This window comes from Pollicipes pollicipes, unplaced genomic scaffold (assembly GCF_011947565.3).
Source record: "Pollicipes pollicipes isolate AB1234 unplaced genomic scaffold, Ppol_2.1 Scaffold_5282;HRSCAF=6240_pilon_pilon_pilon, whole genome shotgun sequence".
Taxonomy (NCBI): Eukaryota; Metazoa; Arthropoda; class Thecostraca; order Pollicipedomorpha; family Pollicipedidae; genus Pollicipes; species Pollicipes pollicipes.
Window position 1 is genome coordinate 162,071 of NW_023596651.1, and position 21,893 is coordinate 183,963.

General features: G+C 47.5%; 4 non-coding genes across 4 annotated transcripts; 2 read left to right on the forward strand and 2 right to left on the reverse strand.

The window, feature by feature from the left end:
- The first annotated feature begins 5,038 nt into the window (after window positions 1–5,038).
- On the forward strand, window positions 5,039–5,110 carry TRNAE-CUC (transfer RNA glutamic acid (anticodon CUC)). The gene has a single exon. It is a non-coding gene; the product is annotated as a tRNA-Glu (tRNA).
- A 5,695-nt stretch (window positions 5,111–10,805) lies between these two features.
- TRNAG-GCC (transfer RNA glycine (anticodon GCC)) lies at window positions 10,806–10,876 on the reverse strand. The gene has a single exon. It is a non-coding gene; the product is annotated as a tRNA-Gly (tRNA).
- A 9,520-nt stretch (window positions 10,877–20,396) lies between these two features.
- Window positions 20,397–20,468, forward strand: TRNAE-CUC (transfer RNA glutamic acid (anticodon CUC)). The gene has a single exon. It is a non-coding gene; the product is annotated as a tRNA-Glu (tRNA).
- A 1,067-nt stretch (window positions 20,469–21,535) lies between these two features.
- Window positions 21,536–21,607, reverse strand: TRNAE-UUC (transfer RNA glutamic acid (anticodon UUC)). Its single transcript has one exon. It is a non-coding gene; the product is annotated as a tRNA-Glu (tRNA).
- Between the last annotated feature and the right edge of the window lie 286 nt (window positions 21,608–21,893).

The window sequence follows — 21,893 nt, forward strand, 5'->3', positions numbered from 1 at the left end:
AGAGGAACAGAACACATTAGCACGCGCTCGGGTGGGGGAAGGGCAAATTTATCCCCCCCCCCCTCACCGAGGGCTTTTCCCGAATGGTTTCTGAACGGCGCGGCATCGTTGCGCCAAATTTTGCATAGCTGCATAAAATTGCATAGCGGATCGTTTGAGATACAAATTTTAGATGTACCTTGTGAGATTACTGACCTATGACATGTCAAAGTCAGCCCATGGTTTCAGCAAACTCAATTTCTAGGGAATCGTTCAATATGATACAACAACGGAGTGTCTGACGAAAACATACACCTCTGAGATGCTTTATTAGGCACCACAAATATTGAATGAGCAAATTATGTTGACCCAGTCAGGTATGAAGGTCAGAACAAGGTCAAAACCAACCCGATTTATTACTCTAGGGCTGTTGTATGGGATACATTCTGGTGTTCATTTATAATTTTTTGACAGCAGGAACCGCATCATATATCTTCAATTGACTTCTTACTTGACTTCACTTGACTTGACTTCAATTCCTATTGCCACTTGCCATGCACTTGACCAACTTAACCTAACTTAGAGTAGCCCATATGATGAATATCATCTTAACTCACCTACCTGTTGACAGCAGCACTTGTGATAAAAACATGTTACCGAAAGCTAATTTTTTGGCTGGTTTCAACTTGCTTCATTATTCAGTTCAATTGTGTATGCTTGTTGACATCAGACAAAGTTGACAACATACAAATCAAAGCATTTAAATCACTTTGAACAACTTATTCTGATTGTCATGGTTAATCTATGTCAAGGGCAATAAGAGGTATGCTCTACAAAGTAACCTCTTTTCTCCAAAAGTAACATAACTTTTAGATGGCCATGCCAGTATTGCTGTTTGCCTTTTCAGCTGCGGTAAATGCATCCATTTAGGCTTGTTTATTCATATTTAATGACAAAGTTTGAGATGTTGGTTTCACATTTTAAATGGGGTGGTCTGACTATTTGCCACATGCTAATGTTTAACTCATATTATAATTGCTATGCAGCTTAGAGTATCTCTATGTTAAAAATATAACGCATATATACAGTGCAGTCATTTGCCAGTCAGCAAACCATGACAATAATAGAAAAAATCTGGTTAAAACAGCCATGATGGACCACTTTAAGAAATTTGGGGCAAAAAACCAAGGACATGGAACAAAATAAGCCCATTGCATGCCTTGCGGCAACACAATTTGTCTTTTGGCGAAACTCGATGGATTAAAACAGGAAATGGCTGACTCTGGTTACCAATCATGTGTTGAAAGCAGGTAAGGTGAGCACTTCTTCCTGCTCGCCCAAAAAATAAAAGCCGGTACCTTTTGCATGGTCTGCTGGCAAACAGAGTCATCCCACTCACGCCCAAATATAAATATCAACCATGCCCACCAACCTACGATATTAAAATGCGAAACAAGTAAGAGGTGTGCATGATAAACATATCCAGAGGGCAGATTTCGCCATCAAACACTTCTGTTTTAGCTGCATCAGGTCTGTCCCAAGGCTCTATATGGCAGCATTGGGATAGCCTTGCCAGGTAACCTGGTGAGTCAGACACTCGGAAGGCTTAGATTTATCATTATTGAGCACCGTCATGAACCAAGAAAATGGTTAACTGGGGCTTCAATAGGGCAAAAATGGCGGTAAAAATAAGCTCCGTGGTTCAGATTGTCTCCTTCATTCCCTGTGACTTGTTCACGCCTGGGTACATATCAAACAAGTCTGGGCGTCGGGCGAAATAATCCAATTGATGTGTAAAATATGTACAAGTTTGCAGTTGGAGCATCTTGCATAGCGATTGGTCAGAATATTGAGCAGCAGATGGTATCTCTAAAGGCAATCGAAAAGGAAGGAAGAATAAAGTGGTATCACACTCGCATGACACCAAGGAAATCAACATTAGCTAAATAAATGTAAAGACTGGTACTTTAATCGCAACATTTTGTAATCAGTTGATTTGACTTAAAATCTGTTGATATAAGTGCTCAAACGGTGATATTTATTTTGTACGTTTGATTTAGAGGACAATTCTTGAGCTTGTCACTCCTGCATTTCGGGAGTGATACAATTTAGTGATCAAGTTTCCTCGGGAAAAAGAAATACGTGGAGTAAAATTCTCTACCAGGCCTTGCTGGTGTTTGCACCAGGCTCTGCTTTCGTGGTGTGGTGATGAAAGAAAAAAATAGGGGATGCGTGAAAGCCTTGCATTTGGTGCACAGATGCCGATTGTGATGCATTTTGTAAACAAACCAAACTGAACGCGTGCAAGCGGCTTGGGTCGCTGGGGTTCTTGGGCTTGGAGGTACCTGGCGCCCTTGCTCTGTGCATACATAGACATGACTCAGATGTAGTTAGGTGAGGCAGGACATAGCCATAGGTGTCGAGGTTCGGTGGAGCCTCGTTTATGCTTGCTGGTTTCAAGTAAGCTCGGTTTTGGATGACATCTGAAAACCTCTGAAAGGGAAACAGGGGTTTGGCATGCGTGATTGGACAATGTCAGGCAGGGGTGAAAAAGTCACATAAAATATGGGGAAAAGGAGTGAAAAATTATTCCTAATAGGGTGTCGCCTGACACCCAAAGTCAGCAATTCTAGGACACTGACGTGACATCCGTAGCTGTCAACCGCCAAAGCGGTGTCATTCAGACCGGTAACGTTACAGCCTACAGTGACAGCGGTTTCAACAGAAACGAACAATCGGGGTCGTCGTCACCTTCTGCCATGTACGGAACCGTGTATGAATCCGTGTTCTCGGCTTAGTCGCCAGCGCTGAGACCACTTGGCTCCGGAGGAGGCTTGAATTCAGCACCATCAGCCAGCGCGGGCTCAGCAGTCGGCGGGGAAGGCGACTTCAGTTTCAGCAGCAGACACAGCCTCACAGGCGGCCGAGCCATGACGCCCCTGGAGTTGTCAGGCCATCCTCCACACCTCGCGAACCTCCCTAGTCACAGTCGTATCCCAGTCATGCGACCCCAGGATAAGCTTCCGGTGCATGCACTGGTCGTTCAAGGCAACCTCCTCTTGATACTTGATACACTGAACACTTGATACACTGTGCAGACAATGGGGCATGGAAAGCTGCGCTGAGACTTGCACTTGCACTTCGCGACATCGACAAAGTTCTTGAATTTCGTGGTGACGGCGTTGCTGTGTTACTCTCTTTCTTCCTTTGGTTTCTTGTTGATAGCTCTGTTGAGATGATATCAATCCCTCTCGATCAATTTTATCACGTCTTTTAGACCATGAACAGGGATCGCTACATTGGTCCACAAATCCCTGTTTTCTGCCCGCGCGGTCTTGAGGATAGTATTAGTAAGATTCCTATTCGATTCGCTCCGCAGCCTGATGTAGCTCAAGGCCTTCGTGTAGTCGGTAGTTGGTGGTGGGACAGTGGAGCCGGGTGGCCTATCACATCAACAAAAATGTTTCGTGCGCGACCGTGTAGCCTTGGACATGCTTATGCAAGTAATTGATGGAATACATTTTTTTAGTACCGGAAAAACTTAACTAATAAACCCATAGCGCCAACACAACAAGCATATAAATTGCAAATCAACATCACTATGATGCATTAGCAATCGCAAACTTAAGACCTGCCCCAATCTACTGGAGCATTCTCATAACTACACAGCTTTGGGTTGTACCAAAATGTAATGTTGTTGACTACAAAAGTCAGGTTAAAAGCTGTTTGGAAATGTTTTGCGGCGCTCTTCACAATATATATTTCATACCTAATCCACCAGGTACTAGTAGTGTAGAAAGTGGGAAGTTTGAGGCTTGTAGGAGGATGATACCAGTGCGTACAATAGGTGGCGCTGGTATCCAATACAACGTTCTTGGTCTGTCAAGGAAAAACTGCTCTTGTGTCACGAATATCAGCAGTGATGTGGTGTTAAAGACCTGAAAGCTCTCACTAATCCGTGTGCCAAAAAAAAACTTTGTGTCGGTTGATTCCAAGATATTCACCTCTCGATGACACACCCTAATGAGCAACCAACGTGCAACTTGAGACAGCAGTGTCAGAGACAACGCAACATTTGGCCTTACGCAACTGGGAAAATGCGCATGACAAATAAACTTCCCATGTTTTTATGCCTTAGTACGCGTTCACGTGTGGGTTAATTTGACTCCACCCGAAGGTTTTTCAAAATGATTTCCGAACGATGCGGCGTAGCCGCGCGAAATGTTGTACAGCTGTAGAGCATGGAAGAGCAGATCTTTTCACGTAAACATTATATGTACCTCACAAGTTTCTGCTGTATGGTAAGTCAAAGTTAGGCTGAGGCCGTCAGCGAGGAGCATTTCCAAGTAATTGTATAATGCGATGTAACAACGGGATGTTGGAGGAAGCCACACTCATCTGAAATAATTTCTTGAACAAAATATCAACCGAAGCTATACTGGCACACAATCCATTGACATAGGAATAATAATAAAAGTCAGACCAAGGTCAAAACTGACCTGCATTATTTATCAAAAGCTTGGTTTATGAGGCAGTTTCTATTGCTTTTCTCTAGTGAATTTATTCGGAACAGTCACTGCATAGCCATCTTCCACTGCCTGTTTAAGCGTCAGGAAAGGTCAATGACCTAAAATTACGCAGGTCAACGTGTTGTTTGTAGGAGCACACTATCTTGAGTGATTGGGATCTTTCGGATTTGTTCCAGTTAGAGCAAAGAAGAGAGATTTGGTGGCATCTGCCATTTCAGCAACAGCATTCGAAAATGACGCATCTGTTCCATCTCTCTGACTGAAAGAGCAGGTGCCGCAGGCAGTGGACAGCCGCACCCGTGAATTATAACGTTAACGCAGACGGTGATCTGGCATGAAATTGGCTGAACATGCCATACTAGTTTGTAGTTGTTTCCAACAAGTCGTTGTTTTTGAAACCGCAATTTAGAAGAATACGTCCGTCTTTGCATTGGGTCTTGCGTAATATCAAGACTACCGTCAAGTGATGTTCTTATGAAAGTGAAAATACGTGCAGGGAGGATTTCATAGGCCATCATGAACAACTCGGCTCCCGCATGGTCTAGTGGCTAGGATACACGGCTCTCACCCGTGAGGCCCGGGTTCGATTCCCGGTGCGGGAAATAAGGAGTTTGTTTTCTGTGCGCACACCATCACACAAATCAAACGCATGGTGTTGTGATTTATATGGTAATTGTATTCTGTATTTGCAGGAGCAAATGTGCTTATGTCAAGCTGACGTCACTATGCCCTTTGTAATTTAATACTCCGGCACGTTGGGCACCTGCTAACATTGTCCACATTTGCCGTGTCAGAAAGCCATGCTTAATCTATGAAAATTGCATTCTATAAACATGTGCCATTTATTAACATTGTGTTACATGTTGTTTGGTCCAAATGGTCCAAACAACTATGGACAATGGACAACAATGTCCAAATGGACAATGGTCCCAAGCGACGAGCCCACTCTTCGCTATTGAAGTTCTCTGTCTTGGTTGTTTGCAGCGGATAACACATAAGGCTAAACCCATAGTGGCATGTAGTGGCACAGTGGCACTTTGTTGTAAGCATATTGTACCTGCTTCTAGAATGTAGTTCTCACAAGTAAAGCATGGTTTCCTCACATGGCAGCTGCCTACCATACCAATGTATCACATTACAAGGGGCAGAGTGCCGGCGGCCTAAGAAAGAGCTTGCTAGTTCGGGCAAATGCAGGCAACAATAAGACCTATGCCTCAACAAGGCACAACCTTCATATCCCACCGGGACTCAAACCCTGGCCTCCCCGGTCAGAGCCTTGTATCCTAGCCCAAGAACCAAGCAGGAGGAGGTGCATTCACAGAAAGGCCTCCAAAGAACGCTACTGTCCGTCTTTGTAGTCCAAGAAGACGCTGCTGGATGTAAGTCTTAATATTGCACAACACGGATCACAATGGTGGATGTATGGTTCTAGACTGTGATTTTTTAAAAAAATCGATGAAAAAATCCTGCAAAACGGTATAAGATATCACACTAAAATACATCTTGGGGCAGGAGCGTGAGAAACAACGCTACCTTTGGCCCTACACACCTGCGAAAACATGTATGACAAATGTTTTGCATCAGTTGCCACAAATGCCTTAACGCTACATGCTTTCCTTTTCCTTGATGCGAATGGACATCCATGTTAAGCTTTTGTTCAACAAAGGACGGGTTATAGCGCAAAGAAGTGCTTATCTGATGAGTGCTGGAAACAAAAAGTCCTGAAGTCCAAGAAAAAATGTGTTAGTCTTGGATAGAGTCGAGGTATTTTGAGTTGGGCAAGAAAAAGCACGTCCCAAAAGTTGTTAACCGCTGTACACGCTTCCAGCGTCCTTAAAATGACTGTCCCTCTCTTGGAGCATATTTAAAAACACATTCTGGCGAGACCTCAGGACAAATTAAGTCTAATAATAATATTAGTTTGTGCCTGGAACTGCCGTTTTAGATTTTGAATACCCGACCCGCCTCGCACCCAAATTTGAAAAGAGCGCGAGAGGGTGGGGACCCCGACCACGCGACCGTCACACACCCCACAGAAGGGTCCCTGCGCGGGGTGAGACTCGGCGGTTGGCCCCCCCAGGCGCATGTAGTCCTACTCCACCGTTATTCATTCCCCTTCAACCCATTGTCCTGAAATGCTAATTTCTGGCCGAATTGCCTCTAATTGGCTCCACGGCTGAGAGGCCCGTGGAGAGGCAGCCCTGACCGGGCTCTCAGCGCATGCCCCACATCAGGGTCCCTGCAAGGCTGATGCTCGGCGATCGGCGCGCCTGGAACATTTCCTGTCCCATCATTATCCAGTCTCCTTCATCCTGCAGCACTGAACTGATCATTGCTGACCAGAGAGACTATATTCCAAATAACCAAACCGTGTTAGAATTTTTCAAAGCTTACGCAACATTGTTTGGGAGCCAGTAGAAATCGACTCAATAGTCTGCGCATGTTCGCAGGCGTGCAGCTCAGATACTGGAGGGTTTTAGGTCTTAAGAAAGGTAGGGCTGTGAAATGTACCCACTGACCTTCAAGTTGGTCATTTAATTTAAACCTCGTACAAATTGGGAACGCCGGCTTTAGCGTTTGTCGGAAAGCTTCAGTTTCGAGTTCATGCATATGCTGAAAAATGATTCGGAAAGTAATCCCGCCGACATTATGCGAGAACAGATTGCATACATCTTCCCGGGTAATCTGGATCGGAAAACTTCTGATGCCCCTCTTAACTCTGAATGCAGCCGCTGTCGCCTTCTGCTTGGCCACACTCCCGAATATTTCCATTCCATCGAGCTGACAGTTTGCTTATACGCGTCGCCGGTTTCAAGAAACCCGCTTGCGTACAAGAGTCCGAAACGGTATTTGAAAGGGTGGTAATGATGACAAAAACTGGTAAATCTCGCCATTACTGGATACGAAGCATGGTGCAGAGATACGGACTGGTGTTGTACTAAGTGAAAAGGCACAGCTGTTTTAACCATGAGTATGACTGCGACGCACTAACCAACGTCTTTGATTCACTTTATGGGAAAGAACGGCTTAGAGACACTGGAAAAGGCTCACTGAAAACCCGCATCGTAATGCCCTTCAGCACATAAATCCCCTGGGGCATCATCATGGTGATGTCGCCGTGGGATTGGCAGACCTGGCCCGACCAGGCTTCGAACCCCCCCCCCCCCCCCCCCCCTACCCACTCCTCTGTCTCCGTTCAACTTGTAAAGCCCAGGGTGCCTCGATGGTGGACGAACTGGTGGTGCAATAGCACGAACAAACATATACACTCTTGCCACCGAAGTGACCGAATATTAACAGACTGCTCTTTCGTGTTGTATTGATCCCACCGCACGTTGCACGGACCCCGCCCGTGTTATGCGGACCCACCTCCTGTTGCACGGACCCCATCGCCTGCTGTACGGATCCCATCGCCGCTGTTCCGATCCGGCGGGCGACATTGCGGAAGTTTGTTACGGGTCTGGTGTGGATTTTAATCTGAAGCTTACCATTCTACGTAAGGCTGTATCTACGGCTGTGTTTGACCAGCTGAGATACGGCAAAAGAAGGAAGCTGACCTCTCACATGACCCTCTCGCCGAAAACTAGATTCCGGTCATATTCAGCAGAAGTTCGCGGAAACAAATCACCAAGTCCGTGAAAAAAAATGCAACAGGTTACCTATGAACAGGTTTCCGATCGCAATGTGCTGACTTCGATGGGAGCGGCGGGCAAAAAATGCGCAGGTCGCAAACTTTTTGTTTTTTTAGGAATAGTCTATTGCTGATGATCAAGGCTTAAGGCAGACTACTAGGTGGTCGTCACCCCACTATATTGGGAATGAACCAAGATCGGACTGGCGTGTATTGCGGTTGCGTGAGTGATTGGCGGCAGGATATGAAGGGGACTGAACCATAAGACGTGGAGACATGAAGTATTGGGGAGGCGGCATGTGGCGTCGTGTCCCGTTGTTACCAGTGGCGTCTGTATGTGTGTCTCACGTGTAGGTCAGTGGTGTCACGTGCTGCCAACTGTATGTTCTTTGTTGTTCCCACCTCTGGATGTTGAGCTTCTCGTGCCATTTTCAGTCAGCATGATAAACGACCGAGGCTCAATCGTGCTCGTTGTCAGCTGAATGTAATGCATCGGTGCGAGAAAGGTCACAAAACAAACACTCTTCGCGAACCAGAGGAGCTGTGGGACTCGGCAAGCTCCTGATGCAGGCTAACACGGGATTCCAGCAGATGCAAGCTCAGGTGCAGTCTGATTATTTATTTTGGCGCGATCGAGATTTTGACTCTAGCGTGCTTTTTGTAACCCTTTTAAGCGTCGCGTTCTTTTCCGGCTGTGGTTTAATGAGTGCATAAGCTGGCAACACAACTTTGCACGGCAAACCATGCATGGAGAGGATGGCCCGAAGCCCGCACGCCGGTAGCCCGTTCTTTAGTACGCTCGTTGTCCGCTAGGCGAAAAGCGAGGATGGACCTATGCACCTAGAGAACGACTGGGAATAGTCCATTAATATACTTGTAGATTTCATCTTATTTTGACAATAATGTCCTGGTGTTGCGTATGTTCACATGGAATGCAACATAAGGACAACGGGGTCAATTTGGGCTGTTTGGATAAACTCTCCTTTCAGGGTGTGTGCGGGTTTTCGAATGCGAGGCGGGTGCGGCTATTCAAAATCTAAAAATGGCAACCCTAGGCACTACCCAGTGTCATTATTAGAGTAAGCGGTCCTAAGGTTTCACCAGAGTATGTTCTTGAACTGTGCTTCAAGAATGGGACAATCTTTTTCGGGAGACTGATAGCTTCTTAAGTGAATGACCACATTTGGGACGTGCCTTTGCTTTCCTAGTTCAAAATATCCCGACCTCATCCAGGACTCATGTCCGAGAACTTCAACAACGCGTAATGACTAAGTTGCAGCGGACCTGCTCGATTACCAAGTTGCATCAAACCTGCGCGTTCACCAAGTCGCAGCAAACCTGCCTGGCCACCAAGTCGCAGCGAACCCACGCGGTCATCAGGCTGCTACAGACCCGCGTGGTCACCAAGTTGCAGCAGACACGCGCGGTCACCAAGTTACAGCAAACCCGCGTAATGACTAAGTTGCAGCAAACCCGCGCGATAACCAAGTTGCAGCAAAGCCACACGGTCACCAAGTCGCAGCAAACCCGCACGGTCACCAAGTCGCGGTAAACCCGCGCGGTCACCAAGTCACAGCAGACCCGTGCGGCAAAAGAAGCCACCTCCAAATACCGCGAATCCAGCGGGTAATCAATGTAAACGTATTTATCTTCGCGCATGATGAACGTGACATCGCGACTGTGACATCCAATGGGAAGAGAATATGTCCTAATTCCCTGAGATATTTCGGCCTTGGCTCAAACTGCTTCCGGGGACGACAAATCCTCTGAAGATTTTTTGAAGCAGACGTGACTTGTCCCTCGGCTCTTTCGTGCAACGTCATTACGCTCACGTTCGGTTTTGAGCATCTGAAAAGAAGCGGAAGATCCTCACAGCAATTACTCAGCGTTTCCTACTGCGGATGTTCTTCTGCATTTTTTTTGGGGGGGGGGGGCGGGGGAGGACAGGAAAGCAATGTGATTAGTTTGCCACGCGCCACCCTCCCTCGCTTCCCCAGACACTTGCTTCGTTTTGGTTTTTGATCGATGCGCTGTTGAACAATGCTTTATTACGGCGGAGGGAATTACAGATTGTTTAAAGTATCACCCATCATGCCAGCATATGTTTATCCTCACATCATTAGCTGTGTTTAACACGCATAATTTGCCAGAGATCGGATCGTTTTGGTCACACAAATACACCTTTACAATTGCCGCAAACTTCCCTTGCACACATAGGTATCTATGGCAAAGCCAGAGTAGTTATGCCATCCAGATTTTTACGACGCTTCCAAGCCCACTTCTACGCGTCTTAAGCAGTTAATATTCTTTAAACTAGATAACTCTCTCAGTTTCGTGGTTAGGTCAGCCGTTCACCCAATTGTAAACTTTTCTGGGAGTTATCCAGCCATCACATCACTCGCATCGGCTCATCAGGATATGTTTCTGTGCGGGAGCGTAAGCAGAATTTCGCAATCGTTGAGGAACTTGACTTGAAAAGGTTCACTTGAAGCAAATCAAAAGCAAGAAATGGATGTGTTCTCGTAAACAGTTGACTGCTCCCATGTCACGAGTCGTTGCTTTCAAACAGGTAATTATGTTGATGATGTTTCGAAGCGTGTCCATGTGTATTTCCATTCTGAGACAGAAAGCTATGTCCCTGCATGTCCCTCTATCATGGGTCAAAATGCATCGGCCGGGAATCGAACCCGGGCCGTCCGCGTGGCAGGCGAACATTCTACCACTGAACCACCGATGCTCATGGAAATTGCTGTTGTTCGATTTTTCAAAAATTGCTTCATAAAATTTGATATGAATATTTCGACTATACAATATTTAACCAAATTCCCCACCACGGCTGTAATGTATTTCCATTAGTGTTCATCGAGTCACTACTTTACATTAAAAAATCACTGCCTTCGATCTCCACCCGTGAAGAGTATGTTGCACGTGCCATTCAGTCGTTGTCGAACGTCTCTCGGTTCACTCACAACCGCTGTTCGTAACGTGCCGCGGCAAATATCTTGTACTAGAACCAGCGGGCTGGACATCTGAACTGAAACAGACCCACGAAGGGACAGGCTCATTCGTGTGTCAGGGCGGTTCTCAGACCCGTCGTGGGTAACGTTCTCGGACATGAGTCCTGGATAGGGTCGGGATATTTTGAACTAGGAAAGCAAAGGCACGTCCAAAATGTGGTCAGCCACTTAAGAGGCTTTCAGCATCCCGAAAAGGATTGTCTCATCCTTGAAACACAGCTCAAAAACATGCTTTGGTGGAACCTCAGGACCGGTTAGTCGAATAAGAACACTGGGTGGCGCCTAGAGTTGCCATTTTTATATTTTGAATAGCCGCATCCTCCTCACATTCGAAAACCCGCACACGCCTTGAAAGGAGAGTTTATCCAAACAGCCCAAATTGACCCCGTTATCCTGATTTTGCATTCCAGGTGAACATACGCAACACTATGATATCATTGTCAAAATAAGAGGAAACCTACAAATATATTAACTCACTATTCCCAGCCGATTTCTAGGTGCGCGGGTCCATCTCCGCTTTCCGCCCAGCGGACTACGAGCGTGCTAAAGAGCGGGCTACGGGCGTGCGGGCTTCGGGCCATCCTTTTCATGCGTGGTTTGCCGTGCAAATTTGTGTTGCCAGCGTATACACTCATTATGCCACACCCGTAAAGGAACACGACGCTTATAAGGGTTACCAAAAAGCACGCTAGAGTCAAAATCTTGATCACGCCAAAATGAATAATCACACTGTGCATCTGAGCTTGCATCTGCTAGAGTCCCGTATTAGCCTGCAGCAAGAGCTTGCTGTGTCCCACAGCTCTTCCGGCTCACGAAGAGTGTTTGTTTTCTAACCTTTCTCACACCGATACATTACATTCAGCTAACAACGCGCACGATTGAGTCCCGGTCGCTTATCACGCTGACTGAAAACGGCACGAGAAGCTCAACATCCAGAGGTGGGCGCGAAAAAGAAGAAAATACAGTTGGCAGCACGTGACACCACTGACCTACGCGTGAGACTCACATACAGACGCGACTGGTAACAACGGGACACGACGCGACATGCCCCCTCCCCAATGCTTCATGTCTCCACGTCTTATGATTCCCTCCCCTTGATGTCCTGCCGCCAATCACTCACTTTACCGCAATACACGGCAGACCGATCTTGGTTTATTCCTAATGCAAGTTGGGGAGCCACCACCTAGTGGTCTTCCTTTAGCCATGGGCATCAGTAATGGACTATCCGTCAACTAAAAATGCTGGCGGCCTGCACATCTTTTGTCCGCTGCTCCCATCGAAGTCACCACATTGCGATCGGAGGCCTGTCCATGGGTAACCTGTTGCATTTCTTTCACAGACTTTTTGATTTGTTTCTGCGGGCTTTTGCTGAATATGACCTGAATCAAGTTTCCGACCGGAGGGTCATGTGAGAGGTGAGTTTCCTTCTTTCGCCGTCTCTCAGCTGGTCAAACGCAGCCGTGGATGCAGCCTTACTTGGAATGGCAAGATTCAGATTTAAATCCAGAACAGAACCGTAACAAACTTCCGCATTGTCGCCCACCGGATCTAACAGCGGCGGCGGGATCCGCACAGCAGGCGCTGGGGTCCGTGCAACGAGAGGTGGGTCTGTACAGCAGGGGCAGGGTCCGTACAGCGTACGGTGGGAGCAATACGGCACGAAAGAGCAGCCTGGTAACACTCGGTCACATCGGTGGCAAGAGTGTTGATGTTGGTTCGTGCTATTCCTCCACCAGTGTGTCCAGCATCGAGGCACTCTGAACTTTACAAGCTGGACGGGGACAGAGGGGGCTCGGAGCCTAGTCGGGCCAGGTCTGCCAATCCCACGGCGACGTCACCATGGGAATGCCCCAGGGGATTTATGTGCTGAATCGCATTACAATGAAGGTTTTCAATAAGCCTTTTCTAGTGCTTCTAAGCCGTTCTTTCCCATAAAGTGAGTTCAAGATGCTGGTTAGTGCGTCGCAGAGTCATACACATGGTTAAAACAGCTGTGGTTCATCACTTAGTGCAACAGCAGTGGGTATCACTGTAGCATGCTTCGTATTCAATAATGGCGACTTTTGTACTGACACGGGTTTCTTGAAAACGGTGACGCGTGTATGCAAACTGTCAGCTAGATGGAATGGAAATATTCGAGAGTGTGGCCAAACAAAAGGCGACAGCAGCTGCCTTCAGAGTTAAGGGGGGCATCAGAAGTTTTCCGATCCGGATTACCCGGGAAGATGTATGCAATCTGATCTCGCATCATGCCGGAAGGATTACTTTTCCGAATCACCTTCAGCATACGCATGAACGCGAAACTCAAACTTTCCAACAAACGCTAAAGCGGGTGTTCCAAACTTGTATGATATTGAAATGAAATGACCACCTTGAAGATCAATGGGTGCATTTCACAACCCTTCCCTTCCTAAGATCTAAAACCCTCTAGTATCTAAACTGCACGCCCGCAAACATGCGCAGACTGTTGGGTCGATTGCTATTGGCTCTCAACCAATGTTGCGTAAGCTATACAAAATTCTAACACGGTTTGGTTATTTTGAATACAGTCCCTCTAGCCAGCAATGATCAGTTCAGTGCTGCGGGATGAAGGAGACTGGATAATGATTGGCCAAGACATGTGCCACGCGCACCAATCGCTGAGCATTAGCGCGCGCAGGGATCCCAGTCGTAGCGGACGCATGCAGCCTGCCACGGACAGGCGGGGCGTAACCACGACGCAGGGTGGAAATAGGAAAGAGGATGGAAGTGTCGCATATTCTAGTACGGTTTGGTTATTCGGATTAGAGCCATTTAGGCCAGAAATCTATTATTTGAGGGCAATGGGATGGAGGGGAATGAATAACAGTGGGGCAGGGGTGTGCACCAGTCGCACGGTCGGGGTGTCTCTCCCTCTCGTGCTCTTCAAATTTGGGTGCGAGGCGGTGCGGGTATTCAAAATCTAAAAACGGTAGTTCCAGACACTACCCAATAATATTATTAGACTTAATTTGTGGTGAGGTTTCGCCAGAGTGTGTTTTTAGAACATGCTACAAGAGTGGGACAGTCGTTTTGAGGACGCCGAAAGCCTGCACAGCGATTGACCACGTTTGGCGCGCGACTTTTCTTTTCCAAATCAAAATATGTCGACTCTATCCAAGACCTACATCATGTTTCTTCTTCTGGGACTTCAGGACTTTTTGTTGCGAGCACTCATCAGATAAGCACTTCTTTGCGCTATACGCCATCACTTGATAACCAAAAGCTTAACATGAATGTCCGTTCGTATCAGGGAGAAGAAAAGCATGTAGCGTTAAGGCATCTGTGACAACTTATGCAGAACATTTGACATGCATCTTTTCGCAAGTGTGTAAGGCCAAAGTATTGTTCTTTCTCACGCTCTTGCTTCAAGTTGCACCTTACTGTCATACTTTATACTAGTTTGCAGTGTTTTTTCATCGGTCTCTTATAAATCGCAATCCAGAAGCATGCGTCCGCCATTGAGATCAGTCTCGTGCAATATTAAGACTGATATCCAGCAACGGTTTTAGTGGAGTTGAAAGGCGCACAGGGTAGACTTCAGAGGCCTTCCTTTAAAATTTCGTGCTCGCGCATGGCAAAGTTTCTAGGATACACCGCTCTCAATCGTGATGCCCGGGTACGATTGCCGGCGTGAGAAATGGGCCAACTGTTTTCAGCGTGCACTTTAGTAGAGAGAGTGTGGGCTCCTGCCTTGGTTCATGGGCTAGGATACAAGGCTCTGACCGGTGAGGCCATTGTTTGAGTCCCGGTGCGGATATGAAGGCTGTGTCTTGTTGGGGCATAGGTCTTAAGTGTTGCCTGCATTTGCCCGAAGTAACAAGATCTTTCTTTTACGCCGGCGGCTCTCTGCCCCTTGTAATACGATACATTGGTATGGTAGGCATCTGCCATGTCAGGAAACCATGCTTCACTTGTGACAATTACATTCTAGAAGCAGGTACAATATGCTTAAAAAATAGCACGAAGTGCCACTGTGCCGCTACATACCTCAATGGGTTTGGCCTTATGTGTTATCCGCTGCAAACAACCAAGGCAGAGGACTTCAGTAGCAAAGGGTGGGCTCTTCGCAATCGATTATTGTAACACCCTGTTGATATATTGCACGTGTTTCTGGAATGCAATTTACGTAGATTTAGCACGGCTTCCTGACACGGAAGATCTGGAAAACAATACCAGGTGCCTAATGTGTCAGAGTATTAAACTGCAAAGGGCAGAGTGACGTCAGTTTGACACAAGTACGTTCCTGCAAATACAGAATGCAGTTAATTACCATATGAATCACAACACCACGCGTTTCATTTCCATGCTGGTGTGTGCGCAAAAAACAAGCACCTTACTTCTCGCACCGGGAATCGAACCCGGGCCTCGTGGGTGAGAGCCGTGTATCATAGCCACTAGACCACGCGGGAGGCGAGTTGTTCCTGATGGCCCATGAAGAACTCCCTGCACGTCTTTCCACTCCCATAAGGACATCACTTGGTGACAGTCTTGATAATGCGCATGACGTAATGCAATGGCGGACATTTCTTCTAAACTGCGGTTTCGAAAAGAACAACGTGATGGAAACGACTACAAACCAGCACGTGTGCAATAGGGTGCATCATCAGAGGCAAAACCAAGTGAGAGAAATAAACTGTTTGGCGCAGGAGTCCAAAAGTACACAGCATTGCCAAAGTTCTTCCCAAAAACTCAAATTCGTGACGCCCGAGCCGATAGAAATATCGCCATAAAGCGACGCCCGGTATTGCAGTCACCAGATGCTGAGTGCCGCTCGCTGCCGAAGGCAACACCAGGCCGTGGGCGGTAAGCGATACAAAATGTTTGTGCGTTTGGAAACGATGTCACCGAGCACTCCTTAAACCGTCGTGCGAGAATGCCCCGGTCTAATGCCTAATGTGCGGATCAAACAATGCCCGATCGATTGCCCTATGGCGGAACATTTATGTACTGTTGAGTATGGACTCGTACGAGTATGTCGGTTAGTATTGCTGCAGACTTTCACTTCTCTAAGACAGCACAAGTGATGCAAGCAAAACCATGCATAGCATATGGCTCAGAATATGCTATCTGGTGTACAACCTAATACATATAGCAAGTTCTGCGGTCTGTACAATGGGCGTAGGGAGAGGGGGGAAGGTAGGGTGACCCTACACACATCTTGCTCCTTGCCGAGCCTGCGTTTTCGATGCGCCGTCCCAAACAGCAGCTGTTCACAGACTGGTGACCCAAAAGGCATGTTGGCGGATATTCCACCTTAGCAGAAATATCTTTGCAACTGTGCTCCACATATTGCTCAATCTCCAGCTCCAGCCCCAGACGTCCTCGGCAGTGCGGCGCTGGTCGCACTCCTTGTGTGAACCAGATATGGCCAGATTGCCAATGGAGTTGCCACTTTGTTCCGCAGCTCACAGTCGCTGGGTTTTACGGTGGGGGCTGTGTGACTGGTCCATGCCAGGGGTCATGTTGTTGTACCTCACGGTCCAGAAGTTTATCGCTGGGATGGTGAAGACCCTGGGCTGAAGAAGACCCTTGATTCGCTGCTCACGAGCGGCGCGACGATCGCAACCACCTGTTCGCGGACCATGCGGTTCTCATCCTACACCATGTCCAGCAACAGCTTTCCGGACGGACCTAGCACCCGTTACGCTGGAGGACTGGCTGCACCCTGGCCTAAGTGCGCTGCAGCAGCCTGCGGAATAGCACGATGCTCCGGAACAAGCTGCATAAGCCACAGTCGCATCTGCTGTTCTGCCGGATGGCGGACTACACCGGCACATAGTGGCCAACCGCGCACTGGACGAGACCCTTGAGAGCGCTGCTGGAGGTTTCGATAGAGATGTAAACTAGGAGCAGGCGAGTGGCCAGTGTCAACCATTCGAAAGCAAAAGCAAATATATGGGAACAATTTGTTGCGAACTGAGCATTATATCGTACACAAATTATTGCGCCTCTAAAGTGCATGTAATCATGCGTATATCCAGAGCCCTTAAATGTGACAGAATGGATATCAACAAATACACAAGTAAACATGAACCAACAAGAAAATGTTACGAAATACTATGACACATTGTAAGATAATAAGTGAATGCCTAGCAGTGGGCACATGAAATATCAATTGATGCATGATAACGTTAAACACGCATTGTTATAACTTCGAAGAAAATGTGTTTTCATATTTACCTGACATGGTTCAATGGTCCGATTCACCGCTGGGCTGCCACGTCTCGGACAGAGCCGTTTTGAGCACCGGAGACCAGAAAGTAGAGCAGCTGCTAGTTGGTGCTCAGCTGCTGAATGAGGTCGACCGGCAGGTTTGGCACGTGTCTGGGTATAGGCATGAATGCCACAACGTCCCTCTCCCCGACCTCTCCGGCGCAGGTCTTGCCGATGGGCAAACAAAATCGATCCCTTGGGCGTGCCGTCCAATCTCAGAAGCAGATGGAGGAGGTTCAGCTCGTTGCCACGCAGCTGGCAGATGAACCAGTGCACTGGTGGCTCGGTGGCCAGCTCAAACAGCCGGAACACGGCGCCTAACGTCTCGGCGTTGACGGCCGTGCCATCGCAGCCGAGCACATTGATGTGAGCGTCGCACTGCGTGCTCACCGAGTGTAGATGGTTGAGCAAGTGCAGGGCGAGGCCGAACTCGAACGTAAAATGAGTCATGTAGCGGTTGCTTGGCCCAGCAATGACAACCACGTATTTCTCGGCGGCATTCGCTTGGCTACGGGTGATTGATGTAGCTCCTGCCTTCGGCCGTCGGAGAAGAGGATGGTCAAACCTGACTCGTGGATTGCTTCAGCATTTTGACGAGCCGTCTCCTTTCTCGCTATGTCTATTGCGCAGCATATCTTCTTAGGATCTATGATATTTGATTTCAAATAGCCAGTCCGTCTCTGCTATCTTGTAAGAAGGCATTGCTGATAGCAGCAGCGGCCCAGTTAGAGCCACCGTAGCTGCCAGCCGCCAAAGCGGTGTTGGTCATATCGTTATCCTTACGATCTACAGTGACAGCGGTTTCAACACGAACGAACAATCGGCGTCGTCGCCACCGTTTACCATGTACGGAACCGTGTAGGAATCTGTGCTCTGCCGAGTCGCCAGCGCTGAGACCACTTGGTTCCGGGGCAGGTTTGAGTTCAGCACCAGCAGCCAGCGCTGGCTCAGCAGGCGGCGCGAGCTCAGCAGTCGGCGGGGAAGGCGACTCAGGCTCAGCAGCAGAAGGTAACGTCCTCTTGATACACTGTGCAGACAAGTGGGCATGGAAAGCTGCGCTGAGGTATGCACTTGAATTTCACGACATCGACAAGCTTGTCGAATTTCGTGGTGGCGGCGTTGCTGTGTTACTCTCTGTCTTCCTTTGATTTCTTGCTGATAGCTCTGTTGAGATGAAAGCAATCCCTGTTCATCAATTTTGTCCCTTATCATGAACAGGGATCGCCACATTGGTCCACAGTTCCCTGATTTCTCCCGGCGCGGTCTTGAGGATATCGTTAGTGAGATTCCTCTTCGATTCGCTCAACAGCCTGATGTAGCTCATGGCCTTCCTGTAGTCAGCGGTTGGTGGTGTGACAGTGGGCCCGGGTGGCCTACCACAAAAAATGTTTTGTGCGCGACCGTGTAGCCTTGGGCATGTTTATGCAAGTAACTGATCAAAGGAATTTTCTATTACCGGAAAACTAAACTAATAAGCCCATAGCGCCCACAAAACAAGCATATTAATTGCAAATCAACATGACTATCATGCAGTAGCGATCGCAAACTTAAGACCTACCCCGATCTACTGGAGCATTCTCATAGCTGCATAGCTTTGGGTTTTACAAAAGTTTAATGGCCTTTAATAAAAAGCCAGCTTGAAGCTGTTTGGTAATGTTTTGCGCCGCACTTCATAACATACATTTCATACCTAATCCACCAGGTACCAGTAGTGTGGAAAGCGGGAAGTTTGAGGCTTGTTGGAGGATGATACCAGTGCGTAAAATAGGTGGCGCTAGTATCGAACACGGCGTTTTTGGTTTATCAAGGAAAAACTGCTCTTGCGTCCCGAATAACAACAGTGATGCGGTGCGAAAGACCTGAAAGCTTATCATTAATCCGTGTGCCAAGGAAAAACTTTGTCTCAGTTGGTTGCAAGAGATTCACCCGCTCGATGACACACACTAATGTGCAACCAACGTACAACTTGAGACAGCAGTGACAGAGACAAGGTAGTATTTGGCCATACACACCTGAGAAAATGCACCTGACAAATAAACTTCCCATGTTCTTATGCCTTACGACGCGTTCAGGTATGGGTCAATTTGACTCCACCCGGAGGTTTTCCAAAATGATTTCCGAACGATGCGGCGTAGCCGCACGAAATGTTGTACAGCTGTAGGGAATGGAAAAACAAATCTTTTGACGCACAAATTATATTTACCTTGCAAGTTCTCTGCCCTATGGTAGGTCAAAAGTAGGCCGAGGCCGTCAGCGAAGGGCATTTCCAGGTAATTGTAGAATATGATCTAGCAACGAAATGTTGGAGGAAGCCATACTCATCTGAAACAAATTCTTGGACAAAATACCAGCCCAAGTTGAAATAACACAAATTCCATTGACCTAGAAACAATAATAAAAGTCAGACCGAGGCCAAAACTGACCTGCATTATTTATCAGGAGTTTGGGTTATGAGGCAGTTTTTAGTGCTTTTTCAGGTGAATTTATTTGGAACAGTGACTGCGTAGCAACCTTCTGCGTAGCCATCTTCTGCGTAGCCATCGGCCTGTTTAAGTGTCAGGAAAGGTCAATGACCTAAAGTTATGCAGGTCAACGTGTTGTTTGTAGGGGCCCACTGTCTTGAGTGATTGGGATCTTCCGTATATTTTTCCAGTAAGAGCAAACAAGAGAGATTGGTGGAATCTGCCATTTTTACAACAGCATTCAACTATGACGCATCTGTTCCATCTCTCGGAATGAAAGAGCAGGTGCCGCAGGCAGTGGGCAGCTGCACACGTCAATTATAATTTTAACGCAGCTGGTAATCTGGCATGACATTAGTTGCACATGTCATACTGGTTTGTAGTTGCTTGCAACACGTCGTTGTCCTTGAAACCGCAATTTATAAGAATATGTCCGTCATTGCATTGCGTCTTGCGCATTATCAAGACCACAACCAAGTGATGTCCTTATGGGAGCGGAAAGACGTGCAGGGAGCTCTTCATAGGCCATCCTGGACAACTCGGCTCCCGCATGGTCTAGTGGCTAGGATACACGGCTCTCACCCGTGAGGCCCGGGTTCGATTCCCGGTGCGGGAAATAAGGTGCTTGTTTTCTGTGCGCACACCATCACGGAAATAACACGCGTGGTCTTGTTGTGATTTATATGGTAGTTGTATTCTGTATTTGCAGGAACGTGCTTGTGTCAAACTGACGTCACTCTGCCCTTTGTAGTTTAATACTCCGGCACGTTAGGCACCTGCTAGTATTGTCCAAATTTGCGGTGTCAGGAAGCCATGCTAAATCTATGAAAATTGCATTCTATCAACATGTGCAATGTATCAACATTGTGTTACAATGGTCCAAAGTGACGAGCCCACTATTTCTTCTGAAGTCCCCTGCCTTGGTTGCTTTCAGCGGATAAGACATGAGGCTAAACCCATAGTGGTATGTAGTGGCACAGCGGCACTTCGTACCACTTCGTAAGCATTTTGTATCTGCTTCTAGAATGTAGTTGTCACAAGTGAAGCATTGTTTCCTGACATGGCAGATGCCTACCGGACCAGTGTATCGCATTACAAGGGGCAGAGTGCCGGCGGCCTATGAAAGAGCTTGTTAGTTCGGACAAATGCAGGCAACACTTAAGACCTATGCCCCAACAAGACACAACCTTCATATCCGCACCGGGACTCAAACAATGGCCTCACCGGTCAGAGCCTTGCATCCTAGCCCATGAACAAGCAGGAGGAGGTGCATTCACGGAAATGCCTCCAAGTTGTCCATCTTTGTAGTCCAAGAAGTTCATTGTCCACCAATGGCGTCTGAATGATGTAAATGCCCCCCCCCCCACGACCCCCCCCCCCAGCTAAATTATGTGCTGCACACAATAAACAGGCTGGGAAGTCGGCTGCCCCTCACGAGAATCTATTGATTTGCCAGCTTTGCAAAGCAATTTGAACTTGCTCTTATCCATGTGCGCGCACTCAGCTTCCTCCATGACATCCAATATCACACACGGAGATTGTCCCTCGGGACCTAGTTGAATGGTTGTTCGGCGAATTCATACCGTTAGTAGATAAGTGTTGTCATCATCTGAATGGTGCCTAAGTTGTCGGTCTCAATTCTACGCCCTGTGCTGGGGAGCACGCTGAAAACGCCTGCTCTATTTCCCGCACCGGGAATCGAACCCGGGCCTCACGGGTGAAAGCCGTGTATCCTAGCCACTAGACCATGCGGGAGCACGGGTTTGAAGGGAAGGCCTCTTAAGGCCTCTCTGTGCGCCTTTTAACTACACTAAAAACGTTGCTGGATGTAAGTCTTAATATTGCACAAGACGGAACGCAATGGCGGGCGTATGCTTCTAGATTGCGGTTTCTAAAAGAGCGATGAAAAAACACTGCAAACCAGTATAAAATATCACGCTAAAGTGCAACTTGAGAGAAAGCGTGAGAAACAACGCAACCTTTGGCCTAACACACCTGCAAAAATATGTATGAAAAGTGTTCTGCATAAGTTGTCTCACAT